Source organism: Dermacentor albipictus, chromosome 4 (assembly GCF_038994185.2).
Source record: "Dermacentor albipictus isolate Rhodes 1998 colony chromosome 4, USDA_Dalb.pri_finalv2, whole genome shotgun sequence".
Classification (NCBI taxonomy): Eukaryota; Metazoa; Arthropoda; class Arachnida; order Ixodida; family Ixodidae; genus Dermacentor; species Dermacentor albipictus.
The window spans coordinates 41,085,991-41,109,232 of NC_091824.1; the positions used below are offsets into that span (position 1 = coordinate 41,085,991).

Here is a 23,242-nt window from a genome sequence, read left to right on the forward strand (position 1 = left end):
CCAAACCAAGCATAGGAGGTCGCTATCACCTTAGCTGCTGCAGACTCGAAATCATACTTACAGACTCCCGAAGGGTCTGTGAAAGCTACTTGCCACGGCAACTCTTTCCGCTAGCTAACAAAAATTATCAAACTCTGCATCAGGGACCGAGATCCCGCGATAAAACGAATAATCTGGACTGCAGGCCATCAGGGCCTCCGAGGTAATGAAACTGCACATCCAGCGGCCCGCGCACTCATTCCCCTGATGCCCTCTTGTTGCCCTTAACAGCCCGAATGTCTTACCCTTCTACTACGGTTCAGCTCGATCCGAGATTACTTCTGCGAGCAACGGCGGGTGGATTCCCCTTTGGTGAAACGCCTATCCCAAACAGAATGACGCGTCCTACAGCGCCTCCAAACTAACCCGTTTCTCTGCCCAGTTATAGTTAAACATTTCGATCCAAATATCAGTTCTACATGCCAGCATTGAGGTGATTTGGCAGATATACGTCACCTAGAAGCCTAAAAGCAGTGAAGAAGAAACTAGAAATCAGCAAGAATGAGATGTACGCATTAAGAGACAAAGCCGTCCATTTCATTACTAATATGGATGAGATAGTTGAAGTGGCTGAGGAGTTCTATAGAGATTTATATAGTACCAGTATCACCCACGACGATAATCGAAGGTGGAATTGTCTCGAGGGATTTGACATCCCATAAGTAACGCCGGAAGAAGTAAAGAAAGATTTGGTAGGTAAACAAAGGAGGAAGGCAGCTGGGGAGGATCATGTAACTGGAGATTTATTGAAGGATAGTGGGCAGACTGTTCCAGAAAAACTGTGTACCCTGTATGCGCAATGCCTCATGACCTCGAGCATACCGGAATCTTCGAAGAACGCTAATGTAATCCTAATGCATAAGACAGGGGAAGCCAAAGACTTGAAAAATTATAGACCGATCAGCTTACTGTCCGTTGCCTGCAAAGTAATTACTAAGGTAATCGCAAATAGAATCAGGAACAACTTAGAGTTCTGCTATGCAAATGACCAGGCAGGATTCCGTAAAGCCTACTCAACAATAGACCATATTCACGCTATCAATCAGGTTATAGAGAATTGTGCGGAATATAACCAACCGTTATGTATAGCTTTCATTGATTACGGGAAAGCGTTCGATTCAGTCGAAACATCAGCACTCATTGAGGCATTACTGAATTAGGGTGTAGACGAGCCGTCTGTAAAAATACTGAAAAATATCTATAGCGGCTCCACCGCCACCGTAGTCCTCCATAAAGAAAGCAACAAAATTCCAATAAAGAAAGGCGTCAGGCAAGGAGATACGATCTCTACAACGCTATTCACAGCGTGTTTAGAGGAGGTATTCAGAGACCTGGATTGGGAAGAATTGGGGGTAAGAGTTAATGAAGAATACCTTAGTAACTTGCGATTCGCTGATGATATTGCCTGGCTTGATAACTAAGGGGACCAATTGCAATGCATGCTGAGTGACCTGGAGAGGCAGAGAAGGAGGGTGGGTCTAAAAATTAATCTGCAGAAAACGAAAGCAATGTTTAACAGTCTCGGAAGAGAACATCAGTTTACGATAGGTAGTGAGGCACTGGAAGTGGTAATGGAATACATCTACTTAGGGCAGGTAGTGACCGCGGATCCGGGTCATGAGACTGAAATAATCAGAAGAATGAGAATGGCGTTTAGCAGGCATTCTCAGATCTTGAACAGCAGGTTGGCATTATCCCTCAAGAGAAAAGTTTGTAACAGCTGCGTCTTGGCAGTTCTAACGTACGAGCAGAAACCTCGAGACTTACGAAAGGAGTTCTACTTAAATTGAGGACGACGCAACGAGCTATGGAAAGAAGAACAATGAGTGTAACGTTAAAGGATCAGAAAATGGCAGATTGGGTGAGGGAACAAACGCGAGTTAATAACATCTGAGTTCAAATTGAGAAAAAAAATCGGCTTGGGCACGACAAGTAATGAAGGAAGATCATCGATTATCATTAATGGCTACGGAGTGGATTCCAAGGGAAGGGAAGCGTAGCAGGGGGTGGCAGAAAGTTAGTAGGGCGGATGAGATTAAGAAATTTGCAGGGACAACATGGCCAGAATTAGTACATGAACGGGGTAATTGCAGAAGGATGAGTGAGGCCTTTTCCCTACAGTGGGCGTAACCAGGCTGATAATGATATCACATGGTCTGGGCGTGCCCACAGAATCGCAAAGTATCCCCTATTTCACACCCCCTTGAAAGGACTGGGAGGCGACGCTGCTCAATAGCTCCGGACTAGAAGAACAAGGAGCTCCGGTCCCACGGGCTCGAGCGGCGGCTTCCAATGCGGCGACTAATGACGTCTTGGACTAAGGATGACACCTAGTCTAGTGGAGCCCAGGGCTTCACCCTCTCTGTTGAATAAAAGTTTTCACCACCACCACCAACACAGATGGCGTCTTTCACGGACGTCGGAGGGGAAGGCTTGAGATTTGTGTTTACACAAGAACATGATCCTGAGGGAAGTAGCCATAAAAAGTTTCGCTGTGAAAATGCTTGGAGTTGGCCTAAACCAAACAATACTTAGTTGGTGGCCTTCCTGTTGTGCACACCTCATTAATTTGGTTATAAACCTAGTTAGCCAATACACCCGGTGTTCGAACTTCTATGAACTGCGCGTATAAATTATGAACTTCTTGCGATATACCATATGTACCCATGCGATTTCTCAATTATTCCTTCCTCGGATGCCGCTCGAAAAAAACCACCTTCCCATGAAAATTATTTCTGCAAGTAACTGCTGTTTCCGTGACGTCTTAGCCAACAATCCTTAGAAGAGGGTAATTATATTTACTGGTACATCACATCGTGTTCTGTTTAGTAGTTATCCCTGAGGTACTCAATGAGAGAGGGAAAAGAAGAAAGAAAGGAGACGATAGAAGTCGTACAATTTACTACCCTTCCCGTGCGGATGGTTAGTGAAACATGCAAAGAAGACAGTAGTTGAGGTCAATCACGTGCACACAGTTTGTACCTAAGTGCCCAGTATATATCTCAACTTTTATTCCTGATTAGTTTGTTCCCTTTCTTCTTGTAATCTTTGCTCTCTAGCACCTTAAGAAATGCCGAGTAAATAAATAAATAAATAAGTAAATAAACATTTCAATCAGTTATTTAGGCTTATGTTGCACTGTATACCGGACTAAAAGGCGTTTTTCGTACCGCGCAGTGGTGAACGTCACCATGGGCGCTATGCAGGATGCGCCGAGTTTGGCGAAACTCGGGATCTTCACGAGCTCTGGCGACACCCCAAAATGAAAGCACGAATGGTACCGAGACACAGTTTATCTTTCGACAAGCCTCCAGTTTCATTGGTTTATCTAGATTCACTCTGGCTGGCTATCATTTCTTGGGCGTTGCCTTCTGGGCGGTCGACAAACTGGGGCTCACGTGATCATACCGTCGGTGCATGGTCGTGCCTTCTTTCACTTGTTTGTCGTTCCACCGAGTGCATTACATGCAGAAGCAAGTTGTAAAACAAATGCATTTAGTACAATATTATTAGTTACTTTAACGTGGTTTAGAAGCATTTTGAAGCTTACGAGATGTGCACTGAATGCGTCTTAGACTAATTTGTAATTTAGTACGCTTCGCATTATACCACGAGGGAGCGCTGTAGTGGCGTCATCACATCCATTCACCGGGCAAGCATGGCGGCTAAGCATCAGGGAGGCCCAGTGTAAACAAACCCGTACAACGAGCTTGCAGTGCGCGACGTAGTGATCAGGCTCGACGAAGGCCACTATTTCTTGGATAGTTCTGTTCCTCCGTGGGCAATCTTCCCGTGCACCCGGTAAGACTGCCAATAGCTTCGGCGATTTTACAGATCGCAACGCGCACCTACTGTTCACGGCGAAGTGCTGAAGAAACAACTTGTCCGGTGCTGCTTCTGCGAGTGCGCCGAGTTCCTCCACTCTGCGTGACTGCGAGCGTCACGAACATTACATAGTGTGGGCAAAAGGTAGACATCCTATATAGCTACGAAGCGACGAGGTGGTACCGACGATGGATCTCGCTACCAACACAGTGAAGGAGACTTCGACAAACTGCAGATAAGTATATTTCTACTGTTTCATATTTAGCATAATAAGAGTGCACGGATTAAGTCACTTTCGTAGTAACGAACTGAATGTCCAGCAGTTTAAAGAAGGCAGTGAGAACCAATGAGTGTTCGTGCTTTTACGTGCAAGTGGGCCCGCGAAAATATGGAATAGATGAAGGTAACCTCCACTAACTTGGTAAGGCAACAGAAATTCATGAGTGACATTAAGCTAGAAAATTTATGGAAGAGTATCTTTATCCAAGTGAAATATCAATAGCAAGTACTGATATAAAGCAGGAAACTTATACAAAAATTTCATGGGTTGAACAGCACATGGAAGGCATTACCGAATCGTGATCGCCACGTTACTGATATCCTTGAAAAAAGTCTAGAATCATTGCATTCCACCGGTTATGCAATATGGGACATAAACCTGGAGGTTAACAAAGAAACTTGAGATGTCAAGGACTGTGTAGAAAGCGAAGTAACAAAAATTGTTGCAGATAGCATTAAGGCAGAAAGACAGTGGCGTAGTAAACCGTGGCAACTGATATGCTAGTTGAGATTAAAAAAGAAAGGAATCGGCAGGCAGGCCATGCACGTATTCGATCACTTGTTGCCAATTCATATCAGGTGATTACATAAGCATTACAGAATGAATGTCAAGGAGAGAGAACTACAGCCAAGGATGGTAGAAAATTGCGTAATGGGACAAGAATATGATGTTTGTAGGCATAGGATGCAATCAGCTCGTATAAGACGGGATTGTAGGGTGAGGCATTTGTTTTTCAGCGAACAAAAATAGGTTTGTGGTGCTGACAGTAGAGACTCGTGAAGGTGCAGGGCCACCTCAGCTGCTGGCACACTAATCAACATGACAATTGGCTCTGAAAAAAAAAACCCCAGTTTTGAAAAATAAAGCAATGTTGTCCCAACGCATTGTTTTACTATGCATACTACACTAGAGGCTTCCACATTTAAGGGCACTTGGTACTAATAGTGCAACGAGCATTTTTCTTTGTAAATAATGGTTTGTACGTGGCTGATTCATTCCAATACACTTTTTTGCAGCAAAACATTCTGCTGCTGGAGCCACTCAACCGCCTGGTGGCAGTAGGCGAGCGCCAGGCACGTGCTCTTGAGAGTGTGGCAAAGGTCCAGAGGGCTGCTCCGCAACAGTAGTATCGGTGCCCTCACTGCTCTCCTGTCGAGCCCACAGAAGGCACCTTATAAAGGAGCTTTCAGTTTAATATTTTGTTTATTATTCAGGAACATGAATAAAATTATTGCAGTAAACATTGTGCTGTGCATATTAGGAGACTTATAACATGCACTTTGTGTCCCTTCAAAATAGGCAAAAACGTAAGACAACCTGTGCCACTCTTGGACCATGTAAATAAAAAATACACTAATGCAGCATACACGTCATCATGCTGTTTGTTCTTTCTATGTGCAAGAATACAGTGCGTGATCATTAGCCACAAGATGAACGGTGTGTGTAATTCACAATGAAGAAAGGAAACAGCAGGAGCTTAATAATGCTATCACCTATAGACTGTGCATATGACTGCAACACTCCCCAATTCAAATGTGCCATGCATTTACAAATTACATGCATGTTCGATACCACATATTCTTTAACATTGTCTTATAATTGCATGTACCATATTTCACACATCTTAAGCCCTTGCATAGCACACTTCTGATGTATCCATTTCATAGGCCAAATAATTGTACACTTTGTCCTTTTGTGTTGTATGAAAAGCAGCATCCTTTACAGTCGGATAAAACTTCAGAAGACAGGAGAGGCCCCACCCAGATGACCAAAGCGCAGCAGCCGATTGCCTACACGTCTAAAGAAATAGTCCCTCTCCAACGAGCAATATTAGTCTGTCTGGCGGCACGATATCAGTCTCGAGTGCGTGCCCATTGGTGCAGGCTTGTGTTCACCTGCCTTAAAGTGCAGATTCCGCAGCCTCCTAAAGTTGTATCCGACTACAGAAACACGTAATGCCTTGCACCAGTTGCATAGGCTTCTGCAATTTGATAGCACACAATGATCAGGAGCAGAAATCTATAAAGGCATCCAAGCAAAGCTGGCTGGCCACACTTCCATTATGAGGGGCTGAAAAAGGTCTCGCCAAATATTCCCATGACGTCCTTGAAAAAGAGGTGGTGTTTGGCACTTCTTTAGAATCAAAAACAGATTACACTGAATGTTGTGTAGCACGTCAAAACAAACTGAGCTTGGTTATTTGCACAGCATGTAATGGGAGGTCGAGCTTCACATAGGAAACAAACTGCTCTGTCCAGTACAATTTTGAGGCCGGTATGGCACCTATTATGGCACCGGTATGGCACCTATTATGTCAACAGTATCTATATACAAATTACACTTCTCACAGGCCATTGATTTCACCATTATTTTTGTGTGATGGTTCTTTCAATCAGCGCTTGTATTACATGAGCAGGTGGATTTGAAAGCAAAGCTTTGTTTGCAAACCTTCCGACTTCCATAAGTGTGTGGCAAGGCACTGGCATGTTGTCGAATAGCTCACACTTCCTCGGTCCTGCACCAAAGAAGCCCAATGCTCTATTTTAAGTTGGATCGCACAACAATTCAACGGCACACAAAGGAGTGTAACACACACAGCAAAGCATTCTGCTGTGTGTATTTCTCTTTGTGCCCCGTCGAATTGTTGTGCAATTAAACTTCAAGCTTCTATACCAATACACCGTCTTCAACCTCACCAATGCTCTAGTTATTAGGCCACAATGGTGCACATCTTTGAAATTTCCCAACACAAATTAGTTCTCCAAAAAATCACAAATGTTAAATTTTGCAGCACAGCTGTATGTATGAACGTGCCATATTCTTTACCACTAAACTCACAGGAATCAAAGAGGCAAGCATTAACGAGCCTTGCTGCCGCCGTTACCATTATCATCATGACACCAATGGAAAGACAGTGCCACGTTTCAGTAAAGGGAGTGCTGGAGGGAAAGGTGTGACAGCGAGGGCTTACAATAAAAATAACAGTTACGAGACATGTTCAATGCCAACATATGCTGCATGTCGCTCAGCCTACTTTGGCAATGCGGCAAGTGTTTACTCGTTTGGGCATATCACGTTTTGTGTAGTTATTGCTCTAAAGCTGTACAAATGGTCTATTTGCTCTGCAAGTTTTATTTTTATCATGGTAGGTTAAAGACCCACTTTTCATTGGCATCTGCACCACATTTCTCCCGATATGTAATAATGCCTTGGTGGTTCATGACATCTTCACGTACAGAGAGTTCTGCAGAGTATCGGATGTGCATTGTTCTAATGCTTAAGAATTAGAGCCCCATTATGAGACGAAAATATACAATTTATCCATCCAAAATAACGCCGCCCCCCCCCCCAAAAAAAAAGAAGATGCACTGAACCTCTGGCACATGCATCGACAGTGAACAGAGCAAACAATCTGAAGTATTTTCTTCATGCAAGCCAACACACTAAGATTCTCAATGCATTTTCATTTCGCCACAAATGCATAGGCACAACCGGCTTGGCGCAACATCCACATCTCGCGCTGCAACAAATTGTGCAATGCCTCGCTGTTTCATAGTGCGGCCGATAGATTACGCATGACCAAAATTCAGCATTGTGCATACTTAGTAACTTCACCAATGAAGAACCCCAAGTTCTTTATGAGATTAGGATTCATAGGTTACTTCACACAATTAGTGATATCCATTTATCTATTTATACTTAACCCCTTTCCCAAGAAAGTGAGCCATTTGGAAGGCACCCTGACAGATAAATAGAACAATCGACAAAAAGTGATCAACCAGCGAAAAAGTCTGTTAATCACAGTAACGCTGACATTGAAGGCGCCTTAATTCCTACGTACGTTCCTTCGACACACCCGACTACGTTCGTAATGTTCCCACGAAGTGGGAAGCATTCTTTTATATATGCCCGCTCCGCCGCAGTATTCTGGAAAGCTAGCCACCGCTTACGCACTGCCGCATCGATAAGCGCGTCAGACACATCTCTGACACAGTGGCTAACAGTAGTTTGATGGCGTCCGATGTAACGCTCGGCGCCGACGCTTCCCTGAAAACTCCCAGTCCCGTAGAAACGGAGGGCACAGATGACTTGCTCTAAGACGGTGAGCGAATGAAGCCCGCCACGCTGTCACCGCAGACGAGAGTCTTCGCCTCGCTCGTCACACAGCCAGCACACTGATGTCTTCGACAGGCGAAAATGACGCTGAAACTCCCCGCCGGTCATGCAGGTGAACGGGTCCGGACGGTCATACTGACGCTTGCTGCCGCTGGATGCAATGCCGCTGCCACTGCTGCTGCCGCCGCCATGTTCCCGAGTTGAACTCGGAGGGGGTTTCGCGATGTACGAGTTTAGCACGAGTTCGCCTGTCAATCAAAACCAGAGGTCACGCCCCGCGCGAGGCATGTAACTATTGCGCGCGCACCCACTACAGTTGGGCCACGCCCAACTTATCTGCCGGCAACAGCGACGCGGTGTCGAGCTGAGAGGCATCAACAATCTTGACCGCCGACATAAAACACGCACAACGCACTGTCATCGGTGATGTACTGAGCACCACTATCGAAAACAAAGCGTTGACTGTCGCTGGCACACATCTTCTCGGGCTGAGATGGCCGCACAACACGGTTTCATTGCCTGCATTGCGGCGCGTAGCGCACAGTAAATAATTATCGGCACGTCACTGTAGGTGCTTGCAAGGCGTCGAGGGGGACGACGATGCTGAGGAGGGCTTATTGCAGCAGTCGTTTCAGATAGCTGCTCTGTCATCGGTGATGAAACGGAGCCACAACGTCGTAAACACGATCAGCGTCCGAGAATCGCTCGCTCTTCTAGACCCAGTGCAATGACATTTCTTCATCACAAGCACTGCGCACTCAACAGTTCCAACACATCTCTCCGTTCGAAATCTGATTTCATAACTGCACACAAGAGTCCTCACCTGCCATAATGCGAGTGCTGCGGTGTCGTTACGATATCCATCTGCGATCGCTGCTGGCTCCAGCAGAGGTAATCCGCAAGCACCTTCGACTGCACAACACACTCATATACTGCGTACGTGCGCTCAGAGGCGCCTTCACTGGGCAAGCGATGACAAGCGATGAATTCTGTCGCTGGGGAAGCACGCACGTTTCGCAATGTATCGCAAAGGCTTCGCGCACAAAGATAAACTGGTACATTTTCACTGAACTGCGACACTACGCACTCTAAAATAACATACCGCCATTTTACAGCGACAGCTGTTGTGTCGTTTTTAGTTGGTAAAGCGGGGGCCTTAATAGCCTAGTGAAGCGCCTGCGATGAACAGCCGTACCGCGGCGCTGCGTTTCTATTCCCCTAATAGAGAAAGAGTGGCCATGACCCTCCATGGATCATGACCGACTTTATCGAGAATAGCACTGCAGCGCCCTTAGGCGACTTATCACCGTATGAACGCCCTCGTGCGTGCGACCCGTTTCAATGTACCGCTTCTAAGCTTTCGCCTCCCTGTCGCCACTCACGGCAAGATGTGCAAAATTTAATAATTTGCTCGATCTCCGTTTATCATCACAAATTTCTAGCATTGAAAACGAAAAACAGATACCTAAAGAAATAAAAATGTGCGTTATTTTATTTGTCGCATTTTAACGTATTCGTTTGAGTTAAAGTGTAGGTGCAAGAATGCGCCGCATGTACCCCGTTCGCATTCGATGGAGGATAGATAGATAGCGCCCGAAAGATGAGGCACGCCCTTGACGCGCCCGGGAAAGGCGTGGCAAACGGCTCACGGCAAGTGTGCTGACAGACAGCGGGGCAGTCACGGTATCGCTAAGTTGCGATAATCCGTTGATAACAATACGCGGCGCTGGCGCGTTTCGTTGTGCAGCCTTCTGCGCTTGAAACGTGGAAGCAGCGTGCCGCGCAGGGTGCGCTCATGTTGTCATACGCGACTTTCTGTCTACATATTTTTTGCCTGCACCTTCGGCCCGTTGCGCGCTATCTCCGTTCACTGACTGCCGTCGAGCAAACTCGGGCAAAACTCGGGTGAACGAGAAACTCGGGGCATCCTGCATAGCACCCCATGATTGTTAAATGCATTCGCGAATTATACTCCTTTGCTAGACCAGGTCATCGAATTTGCAGATCGCATTGCTTCATTACTTTTTCCGCATCACTAATTTTGAAAGAGAAATGTAATAATAGGCGGAAAAACTGATTATGATATTTGGAAACTATAAATAGAAACAAACAGCCAAATACAGAAGTGAACATCAGCGACGAGGCACAAAATGATGGTTAACATTTAAATATATGTCCTGCGCATTACTCTCATGTAATAGGAGGGTGGGGGAGGGGATCTTACGTCGGTCCATACTGTTCCAGTTAGTCCGACAGGAATAAAATAATTTCAAATTTACTTGGCGTAATTTTTAGCCCCATGAACGCCTTCATAATGCAACGATGGGTGCAGTTGCTGAGAAGTGCTGATAATGACTTCTATAATAATAATAATAATAATAATAATAATAATAATAATAATAATAATAATAATAATAATAATAATAATAATAATAATAATAATAAAAATAATAATAATAATAATAAAGAGGGCAAAATGAGGGTAAATGTTAGCGCAAAACCTCCAACTCCGCCCAAAAAATAAATCTGTAAAGTTCAGTCATAGTTAGGCCTGTCAATAAAACATAAAAAAAGAGAAACAATGCTAACCGGGCACTTGGTGTTATTACATGCAAAGGTTTTGTTTGTCTAATCACATTTGAGAAGGCCCAAAAATACTCACGAGGGTAAGTTATTTTTCTACGCTTGTGGAACAATACTCGTACAGCACTAGAAACTGCAACTGACACAGAGCAAACGCTGCAGGGCAGCAACAGCTATATGGATCAACACGCCGTCGTGCCTCGTACAGATCACACCTGTGCTCGTAAAAACAACGTTGCGACAGACGATGCGCATGGATATAACAGCTGGTGTCTGACTGAAATTCGTAAAAAGGAAGAGCGCGGTGTCCCAATCATATATCAAGCTAGCGATCCTGCTCAGACCAGCGCTAGCGCAAACATGAGGCCGTCTGACTACAGTTCGCAGAATCGCGATATCATGTGTGAAAGTGGAGTGAGTGCGTCAGTGTGCCCGCCTTGCAAGTGGTCCAAAGCGTTGTATGTAGCAACTACTATGTAGCTCGGCGCGCCATCATGCCCTACACAGAAGGCACTTGTGTTCACGGAAAACCTTGTGACAAACGATGCACCTAGATGCAACACCTTGTTTCTCAATACAATTAAAAAAATTTGGGCTCCAATCCAATCTGCCAAGGTGGTGGGCAAGCGAAGCTGCGGCATCACCTGATCCGACAGACCAATATGACGTAGATTGGTACGATTGAGCAATACACTGTATAAAATGGTTGAACGCAAGACAATTGAATGCACTTTACCTAACTAAAATGTACAGCGTAAAAGGCATAGTAACCGTAGGTGGCTTGCTTTGTGCTGGAACCGCTGCGTCCCGCTTAGTCTGAGCACGACGCCATTGCACGTATTGACGTTGCTGTTCCCTTCGCCCCTCATTGTGTTCACGTTGCTTTTTGGGAGTCCTAGCTATACATGGTCTTCCCATAGCGTTGTCACAACACAAACGAAATCGGCTGCTAGGCTTGTTCTTCTTTTGCATGTGAATGTGTAGTCACGCCGCTCTCTATTTCGTATGCCAGAGTGTCCGCTTCCCGGCAACTGCAGCGCATGCAAGCGTAATCTTCAGCGGGAAAGGCATGTGGCAAACGCTAAGGGCTTTGCATTGTTCGAACGCGCCTTATCCTACATTATGTGGTAATGACACTTGTTTTGTGCGTTTCCCTATTGAAACGGATACTGGGGTGTGTCTTGCATGCGTAATTGCAATAGAGATAGGAACTTTTCGCTTCATTTCGTGGAATGATTTTCTGCCGATTGCTCTGTCGACGGAGACAAAGAGATCCCAGGATCCTAGTCGTATGCAGCTTCGCTGTAGAAAATCACGGCCTCTACATCACTTATACAGCTATAGGGATCCTGCCCAAATAGCGCTAGCGAGAAGGCAAATCCGCTTCAATGCAATTCGCAAAATCGCGATATCGCGCGTGGAAGCGTTGCGAGGTCTTTTCCTGCATGCTCCTTGCAAACGATCCAGAAGGCTGTCAAAAAGTAGCTGATGATACCATGCCTTAAATCATTTCATATTCGCGGCACATCAACGCCCCACGTTCAATAAATAAAGCAGCCTGTGAATAAAACATCCTCTGATAGCAGTGATGCCTGAAATGTTATGCGCTTTATTGCAGGAGGCTATGCACAAACCAAGGCGGTTGTACTCGCTAACCTAAAATGCCCGCTAATACTGATCACTGCAGTGTAAAGCTTTAGAAATGAGATTGTATTAAAGCAATATCAAGCGAAATTCACCCAATACGTGTCATTTTGACTTGCCTGTAGTACGCGTGCCCGAAATCAATAAACGCTTTAAGCGAAATGTCATCGCTGTGCCACCGTGACAGAAGTGTTTAGGGAATTGTTAAAAATTAGTTTATTACAAAGTAGCACCAAGCACTCATATGAAGGTTTAACATTATCCACTCAGCTCAAGCAAAGCACGGAAACGGGTACGTTCTTTATCGACTATAGTTTAGCAGCGAGACAAAAATGATGGCCTACACGCGCCGTTTTTAGATCAATATTAAAATACACATTGGTGTTGGATTCTCACAGGTTTCTTTATAAGGATGCTATTGGGTATGACTGCCTGTTTATTTTTTTCTGTCGGTAACATTTTTCCGAATCTCAATGCAGACAGTTGCTGTAGAGATTTTGGAACGAGCGTTCTCTGCTGCATCCAGTCGCAGACAAAGCTTCGCTGTAAGAAAGTCCTGTATTTCATCTCTTCAAGTGGCGCAATTTCTCATGCAGTGTGCAACAAGCCTATATACGTAAAAAAAAAAACACGACACCCAAAAAGTCGGCGCATTTCGTCGTTTTTCTGTGTTAATCAGTATTTGTTTAGTATAGTTTTTATCATTCACATCGTCATAGCTTCTAAAGCGTAAGTGGAAAGAGAAATGCAAATGGCGCGTGCTTCCATCTCTACAATTGATCCCTCAGCTAAATATATACCATGTTAAGATTTCGGTACGTAGCTAGCCGGACTGAGTGATCTTTCGTGCGCGCCCGTAATCTACAGCTAATCTACCTGACAAAGGTGAATTGCTCGTCCAGTGGTGTGTCATGTGCCTTCCTTTTCTTGTGCTCAAGTCTGGTTCTCAACGAAAGTTACTTTTGCACATTGCATCGGCCTTGATGGCTACAGTTCGTAAATTGAAACCTTTAACGAGACTGCTAAATGTTTCACTAATGCATTAAGTCTGATATCGATAGCTTGCGCAAATCAGGAGACAGGCACTGTTAATCTTCCTCTTTGTTTTATCGTCTTCACATTCTGTTCCTCAGCAGTTTTTATTATATTGCGGTTCTACCGGTAAAGACTACAGCTGTGCATCAATACTCGCGAGAGATAGCTAACAGACTGCTAGCGGACAGCGGTCGCCTTAAGTCTCGATCAAGTTCTGATAAACTGTCACAATTAAGGCAGCTTTGCGAAGCGAGCATCTAAGCGTAAAAGCCATGCAGGCTATTTTGTTGTTCGGCCAATGTGGCATCAGGGCAAGCGGCTTGAAAACTCGACGTGAAAGTCGTCTGCTGCAAAGAAAATGTAGTGACGTTTCCCTGCGAGCTTCATATAAGATACGTTGTGTTTATCTTAGGTTCGCCTACGCAAAGCGTTAATACAAAGTGATATTATAAGCTCTTAGCTTTTTCTTCAAGTCATGGTGGTGCCCTCAGATTGCTCCAGATGTGTTAAATTGTTTGTGCTCAAAACTGTCGTCTTAGCCGTTAACGTAGGCTGTCTCCGATGCTGGCTAGAACTGGAACGCAGCCTATCTATCGCACAGCGTATAACGTTTTAAACCTACAGCCCAATGACTTCTAGAGAATGCATGTTGTACGATGCGGCCTTTCGACCCAGGCGCACTTTCTCTCTTCTAAATATTAAACTATTTTTTTACTCTTTTACTCTTTTTACTTTTTTCTTCCATTATGTGAAGAAGTTTGTCTTTCTTTCACAAATATCTCTTTGTATCCGGACACGTAGTGACAGGACGTATAACTATGGGTGATCACAGAGTTTTTGTGAGAAAGCTATGCAGGGTTTCATTAGCGTCAACTTTAAACTTCATCCGCATCAAGTATCACTTTGCAAGATACAGGAGCACCAATAAAAAGCTCCGCCACGAACAAGAGCATCACCAAGCCGCGGGCCGCAATATACTGGCGGACAGGTTGGGTGCAAATAAAGGAAGAAAATAAAGGGAAGGGAGGATACAGGTTGGTCATTCTGCATTGTGTAATTGCACATCATCTGAGGATGAATATTGTAAACAACGAGTCGCGAACCGAAATTGGACTCACGCCAAAAACAGACATCATAAATTAACGTAGAAATGTAGGTAACACAAATAAATGCCGCCTCCAAAGAGCATATAAAGGTAATGTAGGAATATGATATACGAAAGATAAGAAATGTAACGTAGGGACCCAAGTGCTACAAATAAGTATCACACAGCAAACGATATACGAGGGGAAAAAAGGAATACAAACAGTACAAATAAATTTAGGAAAACGAAAAAAAAATGGCGCAATATTTATCGACGGTAGAAAAGACAGACCATGCATGGTGCTTGACAAAATGTTACGCAGTTCTTGAAGAATCAGACTTTCAACGCATATTTCTTTATATGAACGCGGTTCAAGTCATCGATCAGGGACCTCAAGGAGGTGCGACGTAACTTTAAAGACTTCTCTCCCATTAACCGCAACGTCGCCACTGTATTTTTTTATGTGATAAAGGTTTCTGCTAATTCGACTAAAAAATTAACATGCAGTTGCTCATACTAATATGAAAGCTGTATTGTAGCGGTAAACAGGACGCTCAAATAACATAAGGGTGTTTCTTAAGATCCTTCGTGCCCATACATTTTTCATGTGCTCATCAATTCAAGAATTTTGAACTCAATTTTACGTCACGCACCTGCCAGTGTGAGACTAAGGGCAGATGAGGTAAACGAAATACCCTCTTAGCCGTTTGTTGTGAATCGAATCCATCACGAAAGACGTTCATCCGAAGCGACCACCGGAAAACGTATTCCTTTCTTTGGAGCATATGGTCTGCCTATGAGTCAACCAATAACGAAAGTTCACAACTCTGAATGGGGCTCCGAGCTGCCTAACTAACTCTTGTTATACCCAGAAAAACACACTCTCGTGCCTAACCTACCCAACAATTACCAACGCTGCACTCACTGGGCTTCATTTTTAACCTAGCCTGGCGGTTACTCCATTCATTGCAGATAATTTCAGCCTCCAACTGGCGCACTCTATGTGGAGGAAATGTCCCCACCGTGACGAATAAAAGGCGCCTGCAACAGCAGGGTTCGTATAATTCTCGCAAACAGCAATCGGAGGGCTGGCCTAGATCCGGCGACGCGAATGTAGGTTGCATAAACAAGGTAATGGTAACAAGGACGCGAACAACTTTAAAGCAGAAGAAAGAAGAGATCGTTACATATATATATATATATATATATATATATATATATACATATACCTCTTGAGATAGACAAAAGTACAAAAGACACGCAGAAGGACGTGTGGCATATGCCAGGTTTGTCGATAGAAAACACGGTGTACTCAAACTGATATTGGGAGTAAGAGAGTTTAAACATTTCTGTAAATTTCTCCAGCCTACTTTTGAGCATTCTGTAAACGAAAGTCTATAAAGCTTGCTGCAGCGTATGCTTCAGAGCATGTGGTTGCAATTTCCGCTCGTGAGTCAAACGAGACGAAAGCGCAGCGGTAGATTAGTATTTTTTTAGGCCGTAAAATCAGTGACACGTGAGGGCACAATTTGCGATCACCTTTCCATGATTACAACGCACAGTGGAAGCGAGAGGGAAAGAAAAAAATCTAACTCACTGCCCGTGCGAGACAAATCTACAACCTGCGCAAATGCATATGTTGCTCGACTAGTTAGGCTAAATCAGTGACGGTCACTCCATTCACTTTCTAGTGTATTTAGATATCAGTACTTATTCGTAACGTAGCTTTGGGGGTGTTAGCCAGCGCCACTCTCAGCCATGGTAGTGGATACGGAACATCCGTTAAACCGCATGCATAATTTAGTACATGAAATTATACGAACTGAAAGCTTGCCAATAAACACTCGTATGATACCTGAAAGTAGCAAGGATGCCGGAATCGAGACTCTCGCTGTAGACTGAACCAGACGAATACGGTGAACAATCGACCTCAATCTTCAGTAGCAACCATGTAAAACCAACGTACGACGTGTAGTAGTTTATTCGCTGTTTTGTTTGCATGGTGTCAGCGTGTGCTGGCTTGATGTGATTGTTACATGGTGAAAGAACGAGCTCTCTTGGTTTTAATTAACTGCTCCTAATACCCCTTGCCCTGTATAGGTCTATGCAGGCCACCCTTTTCTCTAATAGAAACTCTTTGTTCATATTCAAAATATGTTAATATTCAATAAAGTGGCCAATATCTAATTATTAGGAGAGAGAATCGGCCAGCGCATCATATCGCGACTTCAGAGTAGGGGAAATGTTTCGTCTAAAGCAGAGTTCTTGGGCTTTTTTCCTACATGGGCATTCCTCCAGTGTGTAATGGGAAACTACTTTTTCCAATAGCGGTTGCGAATCTTCTCAAATCTCCGCAAGTGCGCTTTACTCAGCCAGGATGGTCGCAATATAAAGTTAAGCGAGAATTTTCGTAGATGTACGAAGAAAACCTTCAGTCTCCTGTTATGCGCAGAAGATGAAGTTATTATTCGTAAGCACTAGCTATTATTCATAGGAAATAATAACAACGTCATTTTTATTACTAACAAACATATTAGTAACTTGAACATGGCAGCAGACAAATGGCCCGTAAAACCCTTCGCATTCGCGGCATCAAATTTGCCGGGTGAAGACCTCCTAAAGAAAACTTTTCAGAACTCATCCATATAGAAAGACCGAAGGTTCACCTTGTCGTCGGGCATTGCATAACAATGGTGTAGGGTCTGTTATTCTCGATGCCTCGAGGTTAGCACACGCAAGTTCACTGGCCAGTTTCCTGATTCTAAAATAATGTACTACGTGATGTCTATGGGGGTTTAATGGATGTCCCTAAATGTCCCTGGTTTGTACCCGGGTTTCCGCACTACTTTGAAGATACGAACGCATTCGGTGGGTAAATTAACAAGTTTGTTGCGGAAAAGAAGTCATACTGATCTGCAGTTGTAGGTAAAGCTGATCGTGGGATCGCACAGATAGTCGTCATCGTCATCGTTGTTGTTTTTGTTTTTCTTGTTGTTGCTGTTGTTGTCACCTGTTGTTGTGACGAGGGGGGGATTGGCCAAGGTTCGCAACTTTGAGCGTCAGCTAGCGACCACTTCTTCTTCGTTGGAACTTGCATCATGTTGCACACTCGCCACCATGGCTGCGAGGGGCGCTGTCGAACACCCCCAGGCAGGGAGCCTACATGTACGTGCACGTAGGCTCCTTGCTCCCAGGCTACGCTGTGTATACGTGGATATAAATGACACGTAAACGTACGCAGGGACAGCCGTGATTTTAGCTGATTTAGGAAGGCAGTCATGTAGCGTGTCAGGAGGACGTTGTGGGTTCCGTAACCATCGGCAGCAGGACTCATTTCTTTCCCTTCACTTCATATTTTCATATATCAGCAATATAGTGTGTACCGTGAATTTATATCCGTATATGCTATATATCCGTAATTTATATCCGTAATCACAAGCTGAATAACAACAGCAACTACCCCAACAAATCTAATATCTTTAGCTTTCCTTGATTTCACTATCGGCTCCTTTCCCATGGTTGTCACTAAAGGTCGAGTCGATTGGTTTCCTTTCGTCTTCTCATAAACTTTATTTAGTTGCTCTATGCGTTTGCGCATTATAGTAGCTCGTTGTAGTTCCCAATTTATGGTTTTTACTAATTTGTTAGTTGTACACCATTTAGTTGCACACAAATGTTTTACATGCTGTTTGACATACTGCCGGCACCTTGACTATAGGGTTACCCTCCGTCGTTAGCTATGACACGGTCATAAACTCCTAACGCAATAAAAATAAGGTGGACAGAGAAAGAGGACACAGGATATATAACAATACACGAGTCGACAATTCACCCTCACGATGTGTCTTACTGGTTATTTGAATAATTTATTGCATTTCTTATGTATATATGCATGGAACCACACGTTTCTCGTGCTCTGTCGTGGTGGCAATACTTCAGCAGGCCATTTCCTGACAAACGTTGGTGGGGCTGACGTTCATGGGGTCCCTTCAAGACCTTGCTTGTTAATTATTGGATCTTAGCATGCCTTTCCTGGTTAGAGAGGCGTGCGATAACTTTTCCGTCGATTCTGTGTCTCGCAGAAAAAACGGCCAGCTAGCACAATGCGCTAAGCCTATTTTGACAGTTATCCTCACGTGCTTAGTTGCATTAGGGTGCATATTTGTACCAGTTTAGGCAAAGCGTGTTTATTGCACCAAGCGTCGGTGGAGGTCAAGAAGCGGATGGTTGCCCAGACTGTCGAAGGTAAAGGCCAGTGCTAGTTTCCCTTCAGTCCTCGATACGCTTAGTAATTCTGCTTAGCTCGATGAAGGGAATTACTTTTTGGATAGCTAAATAGCTGCGGAAAGCTGGTGAGCTTTCTCAACAGAAATCTGGGAGGGTCGCTTTCGCGATTACTTGTACATTAGACATTTAAAGGCCGTGCTCGAACGTTTAGTGAAGAACGACTCATGTGACTGATTCTGACCGCGTGCAGCTGTAACCCCCACACAAGTCACTACCTTCAGAGCAGCAGCGATGTCTCCGACGTCTACAAGTCAATATATTCCCCCACTCAACCAGAAATCGCCTCGTAGCCCCTACACAAGTCTCTCGGCAATGCCGCCTGTGCGCAGAACCCGTGTCCCTCAGCCATACAGAAGCGGGTTTCAAACAGGCACCATTAAATCCTCGGAACCTTTATCGAATCAACGAGATTTGTAAGATGGCCTCAGCCGGCTTCGATCTCAAGCATCAACGATGGCTGATCGCGAGATCATAGAACGTGGCCCGAGCTCTAGTCATTCTAGAATGAGGATGTCTTTCCAAAGCTTGCCCTATGTAATAAACATGTTTATTCTCTATTCTCGGGCAAAGATGGGGAAGACGTCGATGATTGGATTAGCCTGTATGAACACGTCAGCCGCAATAACCGGTGGGACCCTACCATTATGCTCACCAATGTAGTCTTTTACCTCGGTGGCACACCTAGAGTTTCGTATCACACGCACGAAGATGAGCTCACCAGTTGGGATTCACTTAAAACACAGCTTCGAGACTTGTTCGGCAAACCCTACGGTCACCAACTTGCCGCGCAGAAGGCGCTTTCGGCCCTGTGCAGACGTCAACAGAGCCCTATGTCACGTACATTCAGGAAGCCTTGGCTCTGTGCCGCAAAGTTGACACCCACATAACTGAGTCAGACAAGGTTGCCCACATCCTCAAAGGCATTGCCGATGACGCCTTCAACTTGCTCGTTTGCAACAACGTAGCGACGGTGGATGCTGTTATAAAAGAGTGCCGCCACCTGAAACTCGCTAAAAGCCGACGTATTGACCAGCAGTTTGCCCGTCTGCCCAACACCCCAGCGACATCTTCCTGTGCCGACTCTCCTCGTCCCAACAACACTGCCGATGTTACCAGGATCGTCTGGCGTGAGATCGAGGCCGCCTATCCGGCTGCCTTCGAGTCCAGTCTCACCAACACATCTGCAGTCACGGTCTCACTGATCCAGGCAGTTGTCCGCCAAGAGTTCGAAAACATGGGTCTTCACACCATCTGCTCAGCCCATCGTCCTGATACACGCCCGGCTTCATCGATTCCGCCCCGTCCCGCATCTTCTTACCCACCACGTTTCCGCAACCCATCTGAATGGCGCACTGCTGACGACAAGCCCATTTGTGTCCACTGCCATCGAATCGGGCACATTTCTCGGCACTGTCGCAGTCGCTGGAATTCCCCGACCCGGTCTACCTGTGCTGCTTACTCTCGCCCTCCAGGTGGCCCTTCTGGTCCCTATGCCGCACGCTCCGATAACGCCGCCGCTGATTCTCCTGCACCGAACCGCTCCTATTCTCGCTCGCCTTCGCTCCAACAACGACAATCTCGCTCTCCCCGCCCCGTCACTCCTATTCGCGGACTCCCTTCGGACGCCGCTCCCAGCAGGAAAACTAGACGATGCAGCGCCTCGAGGTGACGCTGCATTGCTCCCTACGCCACCAAATCCTCTACTGACGGTGCCCACTCATCTGAACCTTCTTGACGTACAAGTCGACGGTGTTTCTGCGTCTGCACTCATAGACACTGGGGCGCATTTGTCGGTAATGAGCGCTGACCTTCGTAAACGGCTCAAGAAAATTATCACGCCCGCCAGGACGGTTGTTGTCCGTGTCGCCGATGGCGCAACAGCCCACGTAATTGGTATGTGGACCGCCCACGTCTCCTTCGCCAATCGCTTAACAATCGTGCTATTCACAGTCATCGCCCACTGTGTCCACGACATCATCCTCGGCTTAGACTTCCTCTTCGCACATTGTGCGCTCATCGGTTGTTCCGATGAGTACTCTCCGCCTTGACCTGTCTGTTCTGGATCCTGCTGAACCACACCCCAGTCGCCTCAGTTCCGTCGACTTCGTTCGCTTGCCACCTTCGGCACTGAGCTACGTTGACCTAGTGTCTTCCCCACCAGTCCCCGACGGTCACTACATCGCGGCTCCAATGCAAGTCGTCCTCCTTACACACGGGATCACAGTACCTCATACAGTTTTATCCATTACGGCGAATTGCGTCTGCCTGCCAGTGGTCAACTTTGGCTTGACGACACAAGTGCTGCCACGCGGGATGTCTCTGGCCCAGCTTTGCTCATTCGAGGATCACTCAGTAGCATCCATTGCAGTAGACGACACTTCATCCAATACTCCTCTACCATCGCAGTCGGCAAATTGCACCATCGCTGACTTTCAGAAAATGATTGCGCCCGACTTGCCGTCCGAGCTAGCTCATGAACGCTACCACGTTCTGTTTTCCTACCACGATATTTTTTACTTTAACGATCGTCCTTTGGCCCAAACTACAGCTATAAAACGTCGCATTAATACCGGCGATACCCCTACTATTCATCGCCGCCAGTATCGAGTGTCATCAGCTGAGCGTCAAGTTATTCACGCAGAAGTTCGCAAAATGCTTGCCAAGAACATTATTGAACCATCATATAGTCCATGGGCGTCACCTGTTGTACTGGTCAAAAAGAAGGATGGCTCATGGCACTTTTCCGTGGACTATCGGCACCTTAACAGGGTTACCAAAAAGGACGTGTATCCCCTACCTCGGATTGATGACGCCCTTGACTGCCTCCCCGGTGCTCGCTATTTCTCTTCTATTGACCTTCGCTCCGGCTACTGGCAGATTGCCATGGACGATCTCGACCGCGGGAAGGCTGCTTTTGTAACACCCGACGGCCTTTATCAATTCAAAGTGATGCCGTTCGGTCTATGTAACGCCCCTGCCACTTTTGAACGCATGATGGACTCCCTTCTTCGCGGTTTCCAATGGTCCACGTGCCTGCGCTACTTGGATGACGTTATCATATTCTCCCCAACGTTCGCTACGCACCTCGAGCGCCTATCAGCAGTCCTGGACGTTTTCCGTCGAGCCGGTCTGCAACTCAACGCATCGAAGTGTAATTTCGGCCGTCGCCAGATTACCGTCCTTGGACATCTCGTTGACGCGAACGGAGTGCATCCGGACCCAGGCGAGATCCATGCTGTTGCGCACTTCCCTGTTCCGAAGTGTGTCAAGGATGTGCGCAGCTTCATCGGCCTTTGTTCGTACTTCCGCCGTTTCGTAAGAAATTTCGCCGCCATAGCACGACCACTAACCGAGCTTTTGAAAAAAGACGCCTCTTTCCAGTGGGGTGACAACGAGGCCTCTGCATTCTCACATTTAATCGACATTCTCTCAACGCCTCCCGCTCTGGCCCATTTCGATCCTTCTGCGCCTACCGAAGTCCGTACTGATGTAAGCTGTCACGGAATTGGCTAAGTACTGGCACAACGCCAGCGTGGCCACGAACATGTTATCGCTTACGCCAGCAGACTCCTCTCACCCGCGGAGCGCAACTATTCTATCCCTGAGCGTGAGTATCTGGCCCTAGTTTGGGCTGTCGCGAAATTCCGCCCATACTTATATCGCCGACCCTTTTCCGTTGTCACAGACCATCACGTACTTTGCTGGTTATGCTCACTGAAAGATCCTACAGGAAGACTTGGTCGCTGGGCCTTACGCCTCCAAGAATATTTGTATACTGTCACCTATAAATCTGGCCGACTACACAAGGCCGATGTTTGCCTGTTTCGCTACCCGGTCGACGAGCCTGACGACGCCGAGAGTAGTAGCGCCAACGGCATTTTCTCTGTGTCTGCCTTCGCTAACATCACCGATAAGCAGTACCGAGACCTATCGCTGCGAGCACTTATCGAGCGTCTGCGCTCAACACCTACCGACGCATCAGTTCGCCGATATGTCCTCCAGGGTGGCATTCTGTATCGAAGGAACTTCCTCCCTGACGGCTCTGATCTTCTTCTTGTCGTGCCAAAACAGCTACGACAGACTGTGCTCTTTGAGATGCATGACGCACCCACTGCAGGACATCTTGGGGTAACCCGCACGTACGACCGCGTCCGCCGCCGCTTCTATTGGCCTGGTCTCGCTCGCTCCGTTCGACGCTATGTTGCTGCCTGTGTTCCCTGCTAGTGACGGAAAACACCTCAGGTGCTACCTGCCGGTAATCTGCAGCCGATCACCGTCCCTGTAGAACCGTTCTTTCGTGTTGGATTAGACCTGCTCGGTCCCTTTCCCACGTCATCCTCTGGGAACAA

At 46.0% G+C, this 23,242-nt stretch overlaps 1 protein-coding gene across 1 annotated transcript in view; it reads right to left on the reverse strand.

Annotated features, from left to right (window-relative positions):
* The window catches only part of LOC135911462 (uncharacterized), a 67,569-nt gene extending 56,521 nt beyond the window's left edge, over positions 1–11,048 (reverse strand). The window contains exon 1 of the mRNA XM_065443768.1: positions 10,923–11,048. The gene's annotated coding sequence lies outside the window, so the exon portion shown is untranslated. The remainder of the gene's footprint in view (positions 1–10,922) is intronic.
* Between the last annotated feature and the right edge of the window lie 12,194 nt (positions 11,049–23,242).